Source organism: Bicyclus anynana, chromosome 23, assembly GCF_947172395.1.
Source record: "Bicyclus anynana chromosome 23, ilBicAnyn1.1, whole genome shotgun sequence".
Classification (NCBI taxonomy): domain Eukaryota; kingdom Metazoa; phylum Arthropoda; class Insecta; order Lepidoptera; family Nymphalidae; genus Bicyclus; species Bicyclus anynana.
Genome location: NC_069105.1, coordinates 8,117,056 through 8,136,596, shown reverse-complemented (window position 1 = coordinate 8,136,596; position 19,541 = coordinate 8,117,056). Strand labels below are relative to the sequence as shown.

The 19,541-nt window shown below is 34.4% G+C and overlaps 1 protein-coding gene across 5 annotated transcripts in view; it reads left to right on the top strand.

Annotated features, from left to right (window-relative positions):
- The window catches only part of LOC112054819 (ras association domain-containing protein 10), a 136,987-nt gene that overhangs the window by 78,681 nt on the left and 38,765 nt on the right, over nucleotides 1-19,541 (top strand). For 4 of the 5 annotated variants that reach the window (XM_052888580.1, XM_052888581.1, XM_052888579.1 and 1 more), the window contains one exon: nucleotides 18,629-18,691. The gene's annotated coding sequence lies outside the window, so the exon portion shown is untranslated. Of the gene's footprint in view, nucleotides 1-6,445; nucleotides 6,527-8,166; nucleotides 8,196-18,628; nucleotides 18,692-19,541 lie in introns of those variants that run through there. The other variant, XM_052888582.1, reaches the window with a different exon arrangement.

The following is a 19,541-nucleotide window of genomic DNA, read 5'->3' as shown; positions in this document are numbered from 1 at the left end:
TCATCATTAACACCCAATGGGCGTCTACTGCTGGACATAGGCCTCTTGCATGGACTTCCAAACAAACCTGTCTAAAGCCGCGAGCATCCAGCTGCTCCCTACAACCCGTTTGATGTCCTAGGTCCACTTAGTGGGGGGTCAACAAACATTGCGCTTTCCGGTGCAGGGTCGCCATTCCAGCACCTTGGGACCCCAACGTCCATCGGCTCTACGAACTATGTGTGAACCATTGCCACTTCAGCTTCGCGACTCGCTGAGCTATATGTGACTTTGGTTCTTCTGCGGATCTCCTCATTTCTGATTCGATCACACAGAGAAACTCCAAGCATAGCTCGCTCCATCGCCCGCTGAGTGACTTTGAGCCTTTTATTGATTACACATTCATAATGTTACCTACCTACATGAAGTATCAATGTCTTTCATAAAATCCAAGAGCTATATAAAATGTATGTACGTTCATTAGTCGTATACCCCGGACTATATAGATTTCAAACGGCATCGTACTGGTACGCTAAATCACTTGGCGGTTAATTTTGGTAATAGCTCGGTAATCTAGTCACTACTTATGCACGTGGGAAAAGGAATGGTTACGGAAAGAGTCTACAAGGTACAGTAATCTAACCCATGTAACCCAAATAATTAAATAAAACAAAAATATAAAATTAAAATAAAAAATAACCTGTTTACTGTGGACCTATTGGATATTTTTATCTTAAAGTAGCCGATGCCCGCAGTTTCATCCGCGTAGTATTCGTCCCCATGAAAGTACGGTGATAAAATACAGCCTATATCACTCACAAATAACGCTGCTTTCTAGTGGTAAAATAATTTTCAAAATCGGTTCTGTAGATCCAAAGATTACTCATTACAATACCAAAATTTTACCTTTTTTTAATATTTAGATATCCCTAAAAAGAACCTAATCAATACTGTCTAACCAAAGCGACCGACCCTGTGCGGTGACTTCAGAAAATCATTAAAATTCATTAGAATTCATTTACATCGCCTCATTTGTAACACCAACAAGTAAGGTATTAACAGTAATCTAGATTTGAGATAGTACTAGACCTTACCTACTTACTGTAAAAGGCAAACCCTTTTTATGGATTTAAATATTAACTCGTAAAGTTTTGAAGTATAGGTATTTATTTATCTATAGATCTTTTAATCATAGGTAGATGAATTAAGTTTGACTTAGCTGGCCTATTCACTATTTTGATCTTTATTATCAACCTATTAAAGTGAACATCAAATCAATTGATTAAATGTTATTTACATAATGTACTGGCCGACGCCCGCGCGACTTCGTCCGCGTGGAATTTAGTTTTTCACAAATCCTTCGGGAACCATGGATTTTTTCGGGATAAAAAGTAGCCTATGTGTTATTCCAGAGTAAAATCCATTTCCATTCCAAATTTTAGCCAAATCGCCTTAGTAGTAGCGGCGTTAAAGAGTAACAAACATCCAAACATACATGCATACAAACTTTCGCGTTTATAATATTAGTAGGATGATATCCACCAGTAAGCACCGGATGACATTTGTTACATAGAATCTCAATTTCGTATAAGTCAACTAGCATACGTCAAAGATAGTGAATAAGCCAGCATTATACCTTTTACGCAGTCAAAACACACTATCTCTTTCTCCACATCGCAATTAAAAAGAGAACGATATTTTTTATTATATTAGTCGACAGTTGTTTTTCTTTTATTTTTAGTTATAATATGTCGTAGTTCTTATCATGTTTCTGATGTTAAGTGATGAAGGTCTTGAACGTTGAATACTAATCATTTCTTCGCCATTTCCTATTAAACATTTCTTTCTTCTTTAACTAGGTAAGCAAAACGTCTTTGCTAGAAGGTGGGAGGGGCTATAGTAATAACTAATGTAGCTATAGATTAAGTTAGTAAGATTATTATCTATACTAATATTATAAGCTGAAGAGTTTGTTTGTTTGTTTGTTTGATTGATTAATCTCAGGAACTACTGGTCCGATTTCAAAAATTCTTTCAATGTTAGATAGCCCATTTATCGAGGAAGGCTATAGCTGTATATTATCCCCGTATTCCTACGGGAACCGGAACCACGCGGGTAAAACCGCGCGGCGTCAGCTATTCTTGGATAGAAACCTTGTTTGAAGAATTGTCGTGAAGTGATACTGACAACTATAGTGACACGATTTTTCTTATTATGCTAGCCACCCACGATCCAAAAAATCCACATGCCCGCAGCGCTAAAACCTTCAGCTTGTATAAAATGACAAAGATGTGGCCATCGCATGCTCTTCATAATAAATAGATTTACTCAATTACTAATAAAGTTATCGTTTAGAAACATCGGCGTCTAAAATTCGCGTGTTCCTGGTAGGATTTCTAACTGAAATGTAATTTATTTGCATAGTAATTATAGATTTATCTTACAATTAGCATATCGGCTGCTAATTTTTATTGCTAAATAATGTAAATTAGCTATAAAATGGGCAATTTAGATCTAAGTATCCATTCACGGATTTTAATTACATAGCTAGAAATGATGACCGTATCTTCTGCTATATAGTGTATCTCTCGTGCCAGCTCTTTTAAGTAGATTATGCCTTCCGGACCGATAGTAGGTTCACTACTAACCGTTACAGTTGACACTTTTGAATAATATATAGTATACCTATTAGCCGACGTCCCTCGGTTTCACCCTCGTAGTTCCTGTTCCCGTGACAATACGGAGATAAAATATAGGATATGACACTCACAAATAACGTGGCTTTCTAGTGGTAGAAGAATTTTCAAAATCGGTTCAGTAATTCACCCCCTAGAATACCACAATAATATTAGTATAGATTGAATCTGAATTAACAGTCGTGTAAATCAGCTACAAAAAGCGAGGTTCTGGGTTCAAATCCTGGGTAGGGTTATGAACCTAATTGATAATGAGGATTAGATATGAGTCAAAATTAAAGGCAAAATTGCTTCTTATTTATCAATAAAGATTTTTCAAAAATTTTTTTGAACACAAATCAAATGTTTTAGTTAATACTTGTACATATGTATTCTGTGGTTAAACTACAATCCTTTTAAATAGTTTATTTTAATATGTGTCCATAGCACTAAGATTTTAATCTTCCAAAAAATTTTCAGTTAAAATTCGAATCCATTGAGCCAATGCAGTTAACATAATAAATAAATATTTAGAAATGTTTTTAACATAATTATTTTTACCAAGTATAGGTACCTACTATCTGAACGATAAAATCTTAATCAATTTTACTTTGTAGTCAAAAAATACTTCAATATCTATTTCCACTACGAATTATATGTTATTCCACAAAACAATGTTATTTAATAGCACAGCACAACAGATAATGGCAGTGTTATCAATTTTATGGAGAAAATGGGTTTCACAGTGGAAAATAGAGAATACATGTCGTGATAGGCAACTTTGTCGTTGCAATTTGTACGGTAAAAAGCGCACTGCGACACTACAGGAGTGAGTAATGGTCAACGCACACTAGCGGACTTCAGCGGAGAGAGTGTCGAGGTTTATTCTATCCACCAGTGTTACACTAAGATCTGCAGACCACTTCTGCAACACTACGAGCGTCCGCAAGCATACAAAAACTTATTTAAAGTCCAAAAGTCAAAGACAAAATAAAAAAAAATTCAATAAAATCCTTTGTTCATTTGGAATTGTTAATAATATAGAAATTAGTACAATTCAAATCAAGGAGACAACTAATAAAACAAATATACAGAGTTTTTGACACTAGTGTAGAAGAAGTTAGCCCAGTGGATATGACCTCTGCCTCCGATTCCGGGGGTGTGGGTTCGAATCCGGTCCGGGGCATGCACCTTCAACTTTCTTGTAACTTTTCTGTGCATTTTTAGAAATTAAATATCACGTGTCTCAAACGGTGAAACATCATGAGGAAACCTGCCTACCAGAGAATTTTCTTAATTCTCTGCGTGTGTGAAGTCTGCTAAAACGCATTGGGCCAGCACGGTGGACTGTTGGCCTAAGCTCTCTCATTCTGACAGGAGACTCGAGCTCAGCAGTGAGCCGAATGTAGGTTGATAATGATGATGATGATAGAAGAGGTAGAATGTTTGTATTACCGCGATAAAGCAATCTCTTCTGGTAGGATTTTATTTATATACAGGAAAGTTCAGAACAGGAAAATAGTATTAAGGACATACATACTTTAAATTATTTTAATATAATGTATAATCAATTTTAATTGCACAAATAAAACACTATCATAAAATTACCTACTACTAAGTAGACGTATGCTTTTAATTCACGTATTAAAATAAATTTACAAAAAAACCATCCCATCCGTGAGTCCGCGTAGGCCTTAAGTGTATCACTATAATAATTCTATGTAGGTCTGTGTGTATTTGTGTAAGTGGACCAGTTCATATGTTTAACGTGAAATATTGTTGTTAAGGTAAACTTACCGGGGCCGAATGATAACTGTTTTCTGTGACTTGATCAACTGATCTAGTTTAAGAACCAAGTTTTAGTTCATTTGTATAATTGGACTAAAACGCTCCATTATCAAACTATATGTTTTCGAAGATTCATTGGATGATGAACAGTATTAAGCGATATGTCCTTATAGTAGAAGACTTCAGATGTACATCTCAGATTCATAGTTATTAATTCTTCTTCTGCTTTGTCGTTACACTCTTGATAGAGTGGTCGTGGTCGTCATTTGGGTGTGGTGGCAAGCCGTCGCCATTCCTCTTGTAGTGTGGCTCTCCTAGCACATTCATGGAGCGAGTCATGGAGAGCGGTTTTTACTTGGTCAGTCCAGCGCATTGGTGACCTGTCACGTGCTCTTGTGCCCTCCAACTTTCCTTGCACCAGTCTCTCTATGGACGTGTCATCTTTTCGTGTAATATGACCAAAGAAAGTCAATTAGCGACATTGGACTATGGAAGAAAGATGCTGTTTGATGCTCAAATCTTGTTATATGTAAATAGTTATTAGGTAATGATCCGGGATAAAATAAACTCAAAATTCATTTATTTCAATTAGGTTTAGTTTACAAGCACTTTTGAAACGTCAAGTTATGTCATGATTTAATGGTGATAATTAAGTGGAAACCTTAAAATTAAAATTACAAGGGTTCTGCGCCTTGGTCCGAGTAGACTCACAACAAACTCGGCCAAGTTTTTTTATGTTTATCAACTTTTTACAAAGTTATCTAGAACTATACTAAAGCCTATCTTGATGAGCAATATTTACTAACAAATAAATTAAAAATTAAGGTAGAAAACGGATGTCATTTCTTAACTTGTTTATTTTAAATTTACATAATTTAAAATAAATAAGTTATGAAATGACATCCGTGATGACATGATTTGTTTATAAAATGTTGTAAAAAATATATTAACCATTCTAATTGTTTTCAGCTTATTCATCAAAATTTTCGATAATTTAAGAACAAGTTAATTATAATTATAATTAAGTGTGAAATGACTAGTGATACCCTCATTTTTAATTTGTGTGTTGGTAAACAGTATTCATCAAGAAAGGCTGTAATATAAGTACACCGCAGTTGAACACCTAAGCTCACGTTTGAACTTATTGACGGACATGTCAGTGGTTTCACGTGGCAGTTTATTATAAAAACGTTTATTTAACATATTCTCACACGGTTAATAATAATTAACGAAGTAGTAAAATTATTTTATCAAGAAGGATATGATTATGATTTTGCGTTGAGAGGAGACTCGAGCTCAACAATGAGTCGAATATGGGTTGACAATGATGAAAAAAGCACCGAATGACATTTGTTACTCGTACATAGAATCTCAATTTCGTCTAGGTAAACGTATTACTTATTAGCCTGCTGGTTGTAATTGTACTGGTGGTATATTATGAAAAACTTTAATAAATATAAAAATATTATGACACTAATATTATAAAGGCGAATGTTTGTTTGTAAGTGTGTATGTTTGTTCCTCTTTTAAATTGCGATTTGGCTGAAATTTGGAATAGAAATAGATTTTACTCTAGATTAACACATAGGCTACTTTTCATCGCGGAAAAATCTATGGGTCCCGCGGGATTTGTGAAAAACTGAATTCCACGCAGACGAAGTCGCGGGCGTCCGCTAGTGTTTAATATGTTTCAAATTTTTAATATGATTTCATACGAACACAATATCGATTAGGATCGTTCTTGAAAACCATCAGGACGAAGTCCAATCAATCATTCCGTATGCTGCATAATTAATACCTTTGCCTTTGGAATCACCACCCCACAGCAATTTGTCTACCGCCACGAACGTTCGCCCTTATCAGTGTATCATGGAAATAGGGGTAGGAAATAATCAATAACCCGCTACCCCACCCAGCTACGCATGCGTGGTGGTACCAACCTGATGGTGGTGGTATTACGCCTTGGAATGGTGAACCCCATTTTGGACTACCACACACCATTCCTACGCAATCGCTTGGCGGAGTAGCACCATACACCATGGGCGTCATGAAAGCAGCCAGGACTTGGACTTTCCAACCACCATGTAAGTCACTTTGAAAGCAGTCCTTTATATGATTTTCATTTATTTTATTAAGTAACTTTAAAATATTTTTTATAAGCCGTGATAGCCTAGTGGATGTGACCTCTACCTTTGATACAGAGGGCGTAGATTCAAATCTGTCCTGAGCCATGCACCTCCACAGTTAAGTGCATTTTAAGAAATTAAATTTCACGTGCCACAAACGTTGGAGGAAAAACTTCGTCAGGAAACTTCATACCTGAGAATTTTCTTAATACACTACGTGTGTGAAGTCTGCCAATCCGCATTGGGCCAGCAAATGATGGAATTAATATTCCACCACTTGCTTAACTCCTCTCATTTTGAGAGATGACTTGTGCTCAACAGTGAGCCGAATATTGGTTGTTAATAATAACTTTTATATACGCAATATTTCTCCTCCAATCATTCGTAATATGTGTTAGGATTGAGTACGACAAGTTAGCCCTTGACAATCTCACCTGATGGTAAGTGACGTTGCAATCTAAAATGGAAGCGGGCTAACTTGTTAGGAGGAAGATAATAATCCACACCCCTTTCGTTTTCTACACGACATCGTACCGTACCACAAAATCGCTTGGCGGTACGGTTTGCTGGTTGGGTGGTAACAAATGAGAAAACCTCAATTAGCCCAGCCGGGGATCGAATCCAGAACCTCCGTCTTGTAAATCCTCCAGATAACTGCGCCAAGGTGGTTATCAAAACATCTAAGGGAAGTGATTTATGGTTTAACGAGACAGTTTTTAACGAGCTTATAATAAGTTACATAAATATTATTTTATAGTGTACATTAAAATTAAAACCATGTTAGTTACAAGTGTAAATTATGTAGGTAGTAGATTTTCTATTTGATATCGAAGTACTATAATTAAAAGACCATGTGTTATGTAACTATGTGGACATAGAATGTGGTTTACGTGTAATAAGAACAGTTTTTCTACATTTCTTACAATATTAAATTATAAAGTATAATAATTGCAATTATAACTCATTAAAATCAATTATAAATTAGTCCTTTATAGCTTAATACATACGAATCATGACTGAAATTAAAATTGCGGTGACTAGTTCTAATATAACATTTTTATACATAATATAACATAGGATTTTTTATAATATAACATAAGAATTTAAAATAAGCTATTGGGTAATTTTAAATTAACTAACTAATCCACTAAAACTTGGCAAACAACTACATAGGACGACTCTCCTCTCAGAATGCGAAGGGTTAGGCTTATAGTGATTCTTCAAACACGTAAAATCAAAATCAAATATCTTTTATTTCAAGTAAGCACATGCACTTTTGACACATCAGTTGACTATTTGTAAAGATTGTACCACCGGTTCAAAAGGCAGGTGGAGAATAAAGAAAATTCTCTTAGGTATGCAGGTTTCATCATGGTGTTTTTCTGTCACCGTTTGAGACACGTGATATTTAATTTCTTAAAATGTACACAACTGTGGTTAAGAGAGGAAGGTGCATGCCCTTAGAATCGTAGTTGAGGTAAAGAGGTCATATCCACTGGGCTGCCACGGCTTCTCTTCAACTATCTATACATAATAAATACATTTATTTCTGTACCTTTATTTTTAATATGATTACTAATTCGCTTGTTACTTTGCAGAAGTAACAAGAAATACTGCAGGGCGACTGGTAAGACAAATTCCAAGATTTTGAGCACAAACACTTTTTTATGTCACACACAAAGCTGTAAATAATAAAAGTAAATACATAGTAAAGTGTAAAAGTATACCTTAGACGTGTACTAACATTTCTGTGTACACAGAGTATTGAATAAACACGCTTTGCAAACACACTATATTTGTTTAATGCCTCACCTATCCATATTACGTTAGGGTGCAATCCCATTAACAAGACTGTCTTGCACTTTATAGATCACCACACACTGTCGACAAATAGAACGATCGCTCGATAAATATGTTTTTTATGTTCTGTTACAAGTTGGCGCTGTAATGCTTGTTATACATGATTTTAAATGAAGTTGAAATCAAAATATAACAATTTACATTTCGTATATAAAGTATTAAGGACTATAGATCATTCGGAATAGGGTTTGTTTTTGTTTTATCACAAGCTTTTGTTTACTACCAGATTCGATGATAAATTAAAATGAAATCAAACTTCTATGATTTGCACCCCGTATATAGTTTACACATAGTTCGAAGAGTCGATGGACGTTGGGATTTCAAGGTGGTGAAAGCGCAGTGTTGATCGACCCCTGTGGACCGAGGACATCAAGCAGATTGCAGGTAAACGCTGGATGCTGGCGGCTTGAGACCGTTATGCTTGGAGGTCCATGAAGGAGGCCTATGTTCAGTAGTGGACGTCCATCAGCTGATAATGATGATGATAATGATTATATAGAGTTACTCACAGTCGATCGCTTTATAAATATGATATGCTTTTATTCTATCTCAAGTTAGCGCTTCAATACTCTATGAACCAAAGTTAAGTGAAGATGAAAACAAAATTCTAATACTTGCACCTCGTAGATTGCGTACTTCCGATCAAGCAAATCATAGGCAAAGCGCGTAACTATCGCTTTCATTTGTGTTATTGTGGATTTTGTGGAGTGGATTTGATTTTGTTCTGTCACAAGTTCTTGTATTCATGCTATTTGACCAGACGATGAAATAAGGCGAAATTAAATGTATACGGCAGTCTTGGGTCTCGTTATACAGCACTGCACATTTTCAACAGAACAGTTGTTTAATGAATAGAATTTCATAGTCTATCATATTATGCTCATAAATTATTTTACTTTTATCCCGATATTTAGTTAAGTCAATTTACACATGCTATTTATTTTTAACGTTTAAACGCACATCACACGATTAAAGTTATACTTTATTAACACGTACGAGGACATTGCACTACGTGTTTTAGTAGTTTGGTAACTAACTACATATACTCAGCTGGTGTATAACAAGGGGGATCACTAGCGCCTGCAATTTAATTAGTACGGCCCTACCTTTGTTTTGCTATACCTTGGCCCAAAGGGATCGTACCGCGAAAATTAATTAAAACCGTTTTTATGACACGTGGCATCTAAAAATAAAACTTTTATACTTAAAGTAACAATTATGAGCTGAATTTTTGAATACACCTTAATTACGGCATTTAATTTTAATAATTAAATAAAAACTAAGAATCTACAGCATATTCAATTTAAATTTATAACAATTATTATAGCTTAGTTTTAAATAAGTTTGTAAAATGGTGATAAACAAAAAAAAACCTTGGCTGAGTTTGTTGTGGGCTCTTCTCGGACCAAGGCGCGTTTGGAACCCTCGTAACTATAGTTTTAAGTTTTCGACTATTATTACCACCATTAAATTAAATTAAATTATGACATAATCTTGACCTTTCAAAAGTGCTTGTAAACTAAGCCTAATTGAAATAAATGAATTTTGACTTTATATTTTCTACTAATACTTGACTATTTGCTATGGGCTATACTATGCTATACTCTCAAAGTAAGACGCGTTTGGAACATTATTTAAAGTTTACGAATTTACTTAACAATAAAATATAAAAATGTATAATATATTTTATTATACATTTTTTTTATTCTTTACAAGTTACCACTTGACTACAGAGAAGGGATGTCACATTAAAGTGTGACAATAATATATAGTCATAATTGACGAATCAAGCGAACGGTCCATCTCATGGTTAAGTGGAAAATCATCACTTACAAACAAATCAATAATCCGCAAGGAATCTAAAGAACACGTGCAATGAAGGGCTGTCTTGTATCTATCAACCTGAGGTGTGAGTGTTAAGCCTCACGAGCCTCTACTTAGACTAGAACACAGCAATGCTGCTTGGTGGTAGTACTTCCCCGGACGAGCTCTGTCAGCAAATTCTCAAAGTGCTGTCTTGTATAAGCCATAACATGAGTGTTAAGCCTAATGTGCCAGTAATTTGAGCGAACACAGCAATACTGCTTGGTGGTAGTACTTTCCCAGACAAACTCTGTCACAAAAATCCAAGCCTGAATACTTATATAACAGAATAAAAGATAATGAATTTGGATTATACGTAAGCATTGCTAACCAAACTGCACCTTAATGTGCAAACCTATCCATTTTCTTTCTTTGAAGAGTGATATAAGACGCTAGTAACTCGACTCCCTGATATTTCGGAAGTTTTTTCTCTCCTAGTAAACATTTCTACCAATTTGGGAAAATCATTAGCTTTTTAGGGTTCCGTAGTCCAAATAGTTTCGTCAAGTCCGTCTGTCTGTCCATCCTTCCGTCGGTCCTTTTTACCACTAAAGTGGGGATGAATTTTTATGGTATGGTATCGTTTAAAAGATATGAGGAGTCATTTACTACAATTTTCCGATTATGGGTTCCGTTTGCAAAATATTAATGGTTTAAGAGCTGATTTTTGTTAGACTCCGTTCTAATCCATTAAATAAGGGTTTAAAGTACTAATAGTAATTTAATCTACGCAATCCTAAACTACGCGTGGATTTCCATCCTCCTCCTAACAAGTTGGCCCGCTTCCATCTTAGACTGCATCATCACTTACCAGCAGGTGAAATTGTTGTCAAGGGCTAACTTGTAAAGAATAAAAAAAAATTACAAATAAACATTTTATTTTTACCATCGATTTTCTTATTTTATCAGTTTGAGTTGGTGTCATATGCCTTCTACCGTTATGGAAACTTGATCAATGATTTAAAAGTTATTAGCAGTAAATACCGCCATTACACTTTTCATGATTATATAATATCACGAATAAATAAGGAATTGAATAAAATTTATTGTGCCTTATAATTAATTTATAATAGAATTTAAAGATTATTAATGTATAATAGAACTATTTTCATATGTTCCTTATAAACCTGTCAAGGGCTAACTTGTAAAGAATAAAAAAAAAACAAAGGGCCTGGAGCGAGCTGATGTGCTCGTTGACTGTAGAGCTATGGCTCAAAGTTATTCAACTCACCTTCTTGTAACCAAATGAATGAATATTTTCTTTAGGATATTATGGAATCTTGGATAATTTTTAAAAACCAAATTATTGGCTGTTTTGCCATAACTGAAAAATAGTATTATTAGAGACGGTTTTGAAATGTAGAATAGGCCTCGAAAGCATAAGTTATATAAGTAGAATTTTAAAATTATACCATCAAATAGTATCATTAAATTTTATTTTATTAAAAGTTTTGTCGCTGACTAAAAAGCAGTATTAGATAAATCTATTAGGTAAGGCATATTACCCAATTCAACAACAAAACTATAGACAAGTTTTATTATTTATTGACTAAACATGGAACTTGCTCGTCCAAATTTTCGCATAATAAATTGTAATGTATGCAAATTAACTCCTTTTACGAGAGCCCACGTGCGCGGGTAGCAATAAATCAGTGCCGGCGAGTGTGACAGACGCCTTATGTGACGGCCATTTTGTTACGGTTATCGCACTCTTAATCTTATAGTTTAAGAGACAGTGGTACAAGTTTCTACATCATTAATTTAATCACCTTTTTTTAACAAAATACTTCAAAGTGATACAAGATTTTACATCATTTTATCTTTTTTTTTTAATGCTTGTCAAAATCTTTTTAAATCTTACCTTATATTTTTAAATTAGTTGAAAATATAATGTTGGGAGGAGAGTGTAAGACAATATTCCAGCGGGCAGATCTTATCTCTTTACTATCGGTGTTGAGTCTGTGCCTGTAGCTAAGTGGCACGTCGATTCTCTTTCTACGATCGCAAACGCTTGTAAAACTAGAAAAATGTATGGGAAAGACATTTGCTATCGACAGGTCACGTGGTCAACATCTGTCATTCCCATACATTTTTCTAGGGACCGACAAAATACGGAGCGGTAGACGAGTAGCACACTACACACAACCACACTGCCTACTTCCCTTGCTACTTCTCACGCCACTCATGCAGTGTGTAGAGAGCCCGTTACGGTATTGTTTGTAACATTTCTTTTCACTTCTATGTTCAAGCTTGTCTGGATATGAATTTAGGCCCACCACGTTGCTAAAATGCAACTTAATAATTGAACCGGCTTACGGTGATAAAGTTGGTGATTGTAATTGGCATAAGGTGGTTTCATAAGTACCTAAACATTTATTTTAAAAGCTCTTTGAAAATTAATATTTATCTATGATGTCTTCTTTTCCTGTACTTGAATTCTAAAACTACAAAGTTTCTTGCCGACTCGAGAACGGTAGAAACTGCTTTCCAAACTACTATCTACTGCTTTACTACCGGTAGTGCTGCTACTAACACATTTGCCACTGTATCAGCAAATGAATAAATTCATTGTTGAAACGCAGGTACTGAAATACACCACTAATTCTTGTACTATAACGTCCAAGATAAAAACGGTGTCAATAACTACTGTGTTCTCGGACAATTAATTACTTTACAATTTAAATCTTACCGAATTAGTAATGTACGACTTCTGTAAATCTAAGGACTAGAACATTGGAAACTTTTCGGTTAAACGCGTAGGTAAACCACGGTTTTTTACGTTGTGTTGTAACTTTACTGGCAAGCAAATCTATCAGATTGTAACAAATCAATGATACCTGCTTCCATAGTCTGGGATAGTTAGTTATAACGCATTTTAGTAAAATTGAAAATTTGTCAGCCATTGCTCCTAGGTAGGTATGGTAGCTGGACCAATTTTTGAATGGAAGTTAGTAAGTACTTCTCTTTACTTCATCTAATTATTTAATATTGTATAACTGCACAGTGCATGGGAAAGCCACCTGTTTTATGTTGCAATTTGGTTAAGCTTGTTTCATTGCGTTTTATGTACAATATTTAATAATAATAATAATAATACAGGAATAAAATAAAGACCATGTTACTCGTAGATAACATATCTTTCTATTGGTGGAAGAATTTTTAAACACGCTACAGAAATACCGGAACCAATTCGTATCAAACAAATACGAATGGATATACTTTGGATCAAAGTCGAATGGATATAACTTTGGCACAAAATGAAAAATATCAGTTTTCGATCCGCCTAAGCGTATGTGGCAACTTTTAAACGATCTCGTTATAATTACAATCAGCGACAGCGATAAATCGGCCCGATCGAGCCGATAATGTTGGCTACAAATTAAAACACCTCCGTAGATCATTGGCCACAAAAGCCGTGACACATATTCAGTTAGTAAGTCACTTCATTAATTACTGTTACAATTAATTAGATTGTCGGACAGTTTTCGCACCGAAATTTGGAATAAGGTTGCTTTTCCACCAGAGATGTGCTACGCTATGTTGCTATGGATGCGTTTGATATTCACCAATCATATTCATAGGCGCATAGCTTAGCACTGGTGGAAACGGATTCAACTAAGATACACGTATGTTTTTATATGAAAGGATGCGTGCTATGGATGCGTGCAATGGATGAGTGCTGTGGAAGAGAGAGAAAAAAAAAACTAGTTGCGCCTTCGGCTTCCTTGGATCTTGTCGTTTATGATACGCTTCAATATCCGACATACGAGTATTATATGTCTCAGAAAATTTTTACTATATATTCAGTTAGAATTTCCAGCATCTTGGCTATACATTCTCGCTTCGCACCTTGTCTGACCACGATAATTTGAGCACCTTCAGCCAATCAATTAAATATAAACTAGTATTATAAAGAGGTAAAGTTTGTAGTGTTGCAGGGGATAATCTCTGAATCTAATAAACCTATTTTGAAAATTGTTTGACCAATAAAAACCACGTTATTTGTGAGTGTCTAGGCTACATTTTATCTCCGTATTTTCACGGGAATAGGAACTATTAGGGTGATTCCGCGGGGTGTCAGAGTATTTTTTTCTTATTTAGATATTATAATACAATAATTATATAGTTAACGTATCTTATTACCTATACAAAATACAAAAATACTGGCTGCATTTCAATAGACATCCAGATTAAAGTATATTTTTTTCATTTTTTTATAATTAATCGATATATATGCAGACAAAGTTGCGGCCGTACGCTAGTTTACCTTCAACAGATGCATGTTCTTGAGCAATTAGCACGAACAGTTTTATAAACGTATTTTATTATCTGAATAACTCCAGTACAAAAGACTTCAACGCGACTCTAACAACTGTATCGTAAAAATTAACGATACCATACCGTTGGTTGTATTTTTATTGCCCAGTATTTTAATCTTGTAAGGTCTTAGTAGCTAATACCACTTAAATATTTGGTTGTTAGATTCGATCATAGAAATCTATATAACTAGATAATAAAACTAGCGTCTACACGTGTATTTGTCACCGTTGAATAGACTTCCAGAATTCAAGAAAAACGCAATTTTAGTAACCGATTTTTTGTTGTAATTTTCAACGTCTATGTTGTAAATAATAAAAGTTAAGATTGTATGGTTTATGAATTTCGATTTATGAATTTAAAGGTTTCTGTACCTTTAACCTTTCGTTGCGTTCAGGCTATAAAAAAGTTATCCCTAAAAAGCTGTGATAAGTATATCTAGCTCTATCGATCGCTGTATTAAAAACATTTAAGGTAAGTTAGTACGTTTACCTTTTTAAAAGCCCAGCCTTCTGGACTAGTGGTAGAATTACTAGTCACTACTAACAATAAAACTTCAAAAAAATCTGGTAAACTAAATCTACTTGAAAAAACGAATTTTAAGCTTGAATTTGATTTTGAAACGTTGTCCAAGCAAGTCACTTGGGAGAGGGCACAAATGAAGTTCTACAATCGAAGATCAATACTTAATTTTTTCGCTTCTTCGCTCTGGACTTAATATTGTTATTGTCATCATCGATAACAACCCATATTCAGTTTACTGTTGAACACGAGTCTTCTCTCAGAATGAAAGGAGTTAGGCCTTTTTCCACCACACGCTGGCCAAATGCGGATTGACAGACTTCACACACGTAGATAGTTAAGAAAATTCTTTAGTATGCAGGTTTTCTCACAATGTTTTTGTTTCGCCGTTTGAGACACGTGATATTTAATTTCTTAAATTAAATAACAAGGTATTGCCTAATCTATACTAATATTGGGTATAAAGAGATAAATATGTAAGAGGCAAGTTGTAGAGGGTTACTTCTAGATCTACTCAAACAATTTTGGTTTTTTAAAGCTATGTTTTATCCCCGTTTTCTCATAGGAACGGGAACTATGCAGGTGAAACCGCGGTGTGTCTCTAACTCTAGTATCTTAAAATTGAATGTCATGTGGTACATGACACAGTAAAACTAACTGTAGTTTATGCTACACTTTGGTCGAGCTTAATTTCATGATGTATATATTAAAATAACAAATAAGTTAAATAAATAATCGTACACCTATTGAGGCTTTACTCTAATCACATATACCACATATCTTTACGCAATCGATACAAATCTAAGTGATCGTTACTAGTAACACAGTCGCGTGCCTACAGCGATTCGTCGGAACCGTTGGTGGTGCAATCAAGGCTAATTAGCTTAAATACGACAAAAAATTGCCGCGTAGCTCGACAGCATAGCGAGGTAAACGCCTGAGGCGACTGCTGTATATCCAGTAATATCTAGTACCTTTGTGGTACCGTCAGCAAAAACCATTTACGTTATTATCAAAATAAAATCATAACCTTTATATATGACACTTGACCGTTTTAAATACAGCAGGTTGTGTGGTAGCATTTTTTTATTCCTTACAAGTTAGCCCTTGACTACAATCTCACTTGATGGTAAGTGATGATGCAATGTAAGATGGAAGCGGACTTACTTGTTAGTTTTCGACACAACATCGTACCGGAATACTAAATCGCTTGATGGTATGTCTTTGTCGGTGGGGTGATAACTAGTCATGGCTGAAACCACCCATCAGCCAGCCAGACCTGGACCAATTAAGAAAACCTAAATCAGCCTAGCTGGGGATCGAACCCAAGACCTCGGGTATTGTAAATCCACCGCTTAAAACTTATGCCTCAGTTTGTCGGGAATTGGACAGCAGTTTCTTGTAAAAATGTGAAGTGATGCTCTTTTATAGAATTTCTGTCAACTATATTATAAGAAAAAAATAAATAAAAATATTTACGCTTTCGTGGCTACGCTATTCGACAGATCAACAATAATATTATTGCAAAAATACCTACAAAAAAAACAATTGTCGCCATCTTGGCTAAACGAATTCTATTTTGGGTACATATTACACATAAAAGACTTTATTTTCATACCAAAATATAGAACATTCCCAAACAATCAATAAAACGTAAAACTTCTAAATTCTTTTTAACCGACTTCAAAAAAAGGAGGAAGCTCTCAATCCGACGCGTATGTTTTTTTAATGTTCGTTACCTTATAACTTCGTCATTTATTAACCAATTCTGAAAAATATTTTTTTGTTCAAAAGAGTAGAGTCTTCCAGATTGGCCCCATTCCATTTTCATGAAAATCGGTTTATTATTTTGTGTTAAGATCAAAATAACTGATATACGTGTTTGAAGTCGATTCCATTTTTATGTTAAAAATATTATTATCGATTATCCACAGTGCTGAATGAATGAATGAATGATATTTTATTCATGAAAATGTAGGTTTAACACGATGGTACATTTATAGAATTGAGCATTTATACATTTTACCATAACTGGTGTATGAATTATCTTAAATAATTAAATACATTTGAAAGAAGAAAAAAAAACTAAATTAATACAATGTCACAATTACAAAATAATAAGTTAGAAAATGTCCATGTCCATGAAATAATCTTGAATGTCATAATAACTTTTTTTTAATAATAAATTGTAAATTTTCCATTTAAATATTGACCAGGGCTTCTGTTTTAGACTATGAGGAAGGAGGATATTTTTATTTCCATACAAGAAGAACCCTTAGCATATATTGTCAATCTTGTCTGACACACATATCTTTTTTGCTATCGGTACCGTCTTTTCGACATAGTATTTAGGTTATGTCCTAACCAAGCACCATTACTGACGATACCATAACGGATAAGAGTCATTCAAATTTATGTCCCGACTGTATCGAGCGAGGTATCTACGAGTATTTGATATGAATATTGCCTTTACGACCATGGGAGCACTGCGAAATTAATATTTTACATTAAATTGCCCATTAAACTATTATCTACTAGCTCGTACTTATATATTTATAATGATAGTCTGTACGAGTATGTACTAAATCAAAAAAATGTAATTTTTTTTTTCGAAAATTTATCTCCAAGTTAGCGATAAGCCTAGACTCTATTAGCCCTCTTCTTGTAAGAGAATAGTTGACTCATATCAAATTTAATCTATACTAATATTATAATATATAAAGCTGAAGAGTTTGTTTGTTCGATCGCACTAATCTCAGGAACTACTGGTCCGATTTAAAAAATTCTTTCAGTGTTACATAGCCCATATATCGAGGAAGGCTATAAGCTATATATTATCCCCGTACTCTTACGTGAACAGGAACCACGCGGGTGAAACCGCGCGGCGTCAGCTAGTTTAAACAATATTCGTAAACAATAATATTAATTTTGTATAGTAGGTACATGGAATAAGGGTCAATCAATAAAACAATCAATCAATTTATTTATTTGCAGATACATGCATTATATATATATACAGGGTCCGAAATATATCGATATTAATTAATAAAAGTTAAGGTTTACTAATAAAACTTAATATAAAAAATTTGGATTTTTTTTTAATTTCTCGTGTCGTCTCAAAAATACATGATTATGAACAATATAAGATCATTTAAGAAGTGTCAACTAGCCTATTGTCTAGAGCTTATTATTATTTTTTTTTTCTCTCATTTATTTAATACTTCTTTTTTTTAAATTTTTAACAATATAAGTATAAAATACAAAACATTATTAAAAATTGGCATTATTATTATTATTTGGCAGATATTCCCATAGAAAGTAGAAAAATAAATAAATTATTTCTATATCTATACTTATAATAAAACTGTAACAAGTCAAATTCTGTACACTGAAGATATTTTGAAAAATTTTATCGGAGAGCATTATACAATCGATACTGAAACCAAAAATATTTTTTTTCGATTTCATGTAATTAATAAAATTTTTCTTTGTTCACAGATCTCTTACCAAAAAGTAGATGTCGGAAATGTTTACTTGACGAAGCCTGTACAACTTAAAAAGGTTAGTAAAATATTAATATGCCTTGTATAAACTTAAAATACTAAATAGAGAAAATCTCCCATAATCAACCTCTTATATGTATTATTATTATGTATTATTGCTTAATATTTATGTATTTAAATTACTTAACTTTTCTTATTTTTGTGTGCGTATACCCGAATCGGTGCTTACGTTTTTTTTTTCTCTTCCACAGTGGTTGTCTGGAAGAGATCGCTCTTTAGCGATAAGACCGCCATTTGTACATTAGTTTCTAAGTGTTATTATAAGTTATTGTTTATTTTTGTTTTTAATGTACAATAAAGTATATTTCTTCTTCTTCTTCTTCTCTTTAGTGTTGTTGTTGTTGTTGTTGTTATCAGAGGATTTTGAGTTACTTTGGTCAAATAGCCCGTCGCCTTCCCGATAACCAGCCCCTGTAGCCCTCTTTCTACGATCGCAAACGCTTCGAAAATTAGAAAAATGTATGGGAATAACATTTGCTATCGACAGGCCACGTGATCAAGATCTGTCATTCTTATACAATTTTCTAGTTTTCGAAGCGTTTGCGATCGTAGAAAGAGAATCGGCGTGCCACTTGGCTACAGGGGCAGGATAAACTAATAGTGGTGGGTAAGGTGGAGGGGAGACTACCACGCAGCTGATCACCTACCCGCTGGTCTGACCAGGTTAAGTTATTCCCTGGCTGTAACAACAGCCATTAGAAAAGCTGAGGACCGGTCTGTGTGGAGGGGAATTGTTAACAATGCATCGGAGGGGCTGCAGTGTGGACACGATCTTCAACAATGAAGAATGCAACCAAGAAGAGAGTGGTATTGTGTGCTTATTGTTATCAACCCATATTCGGCTGAGT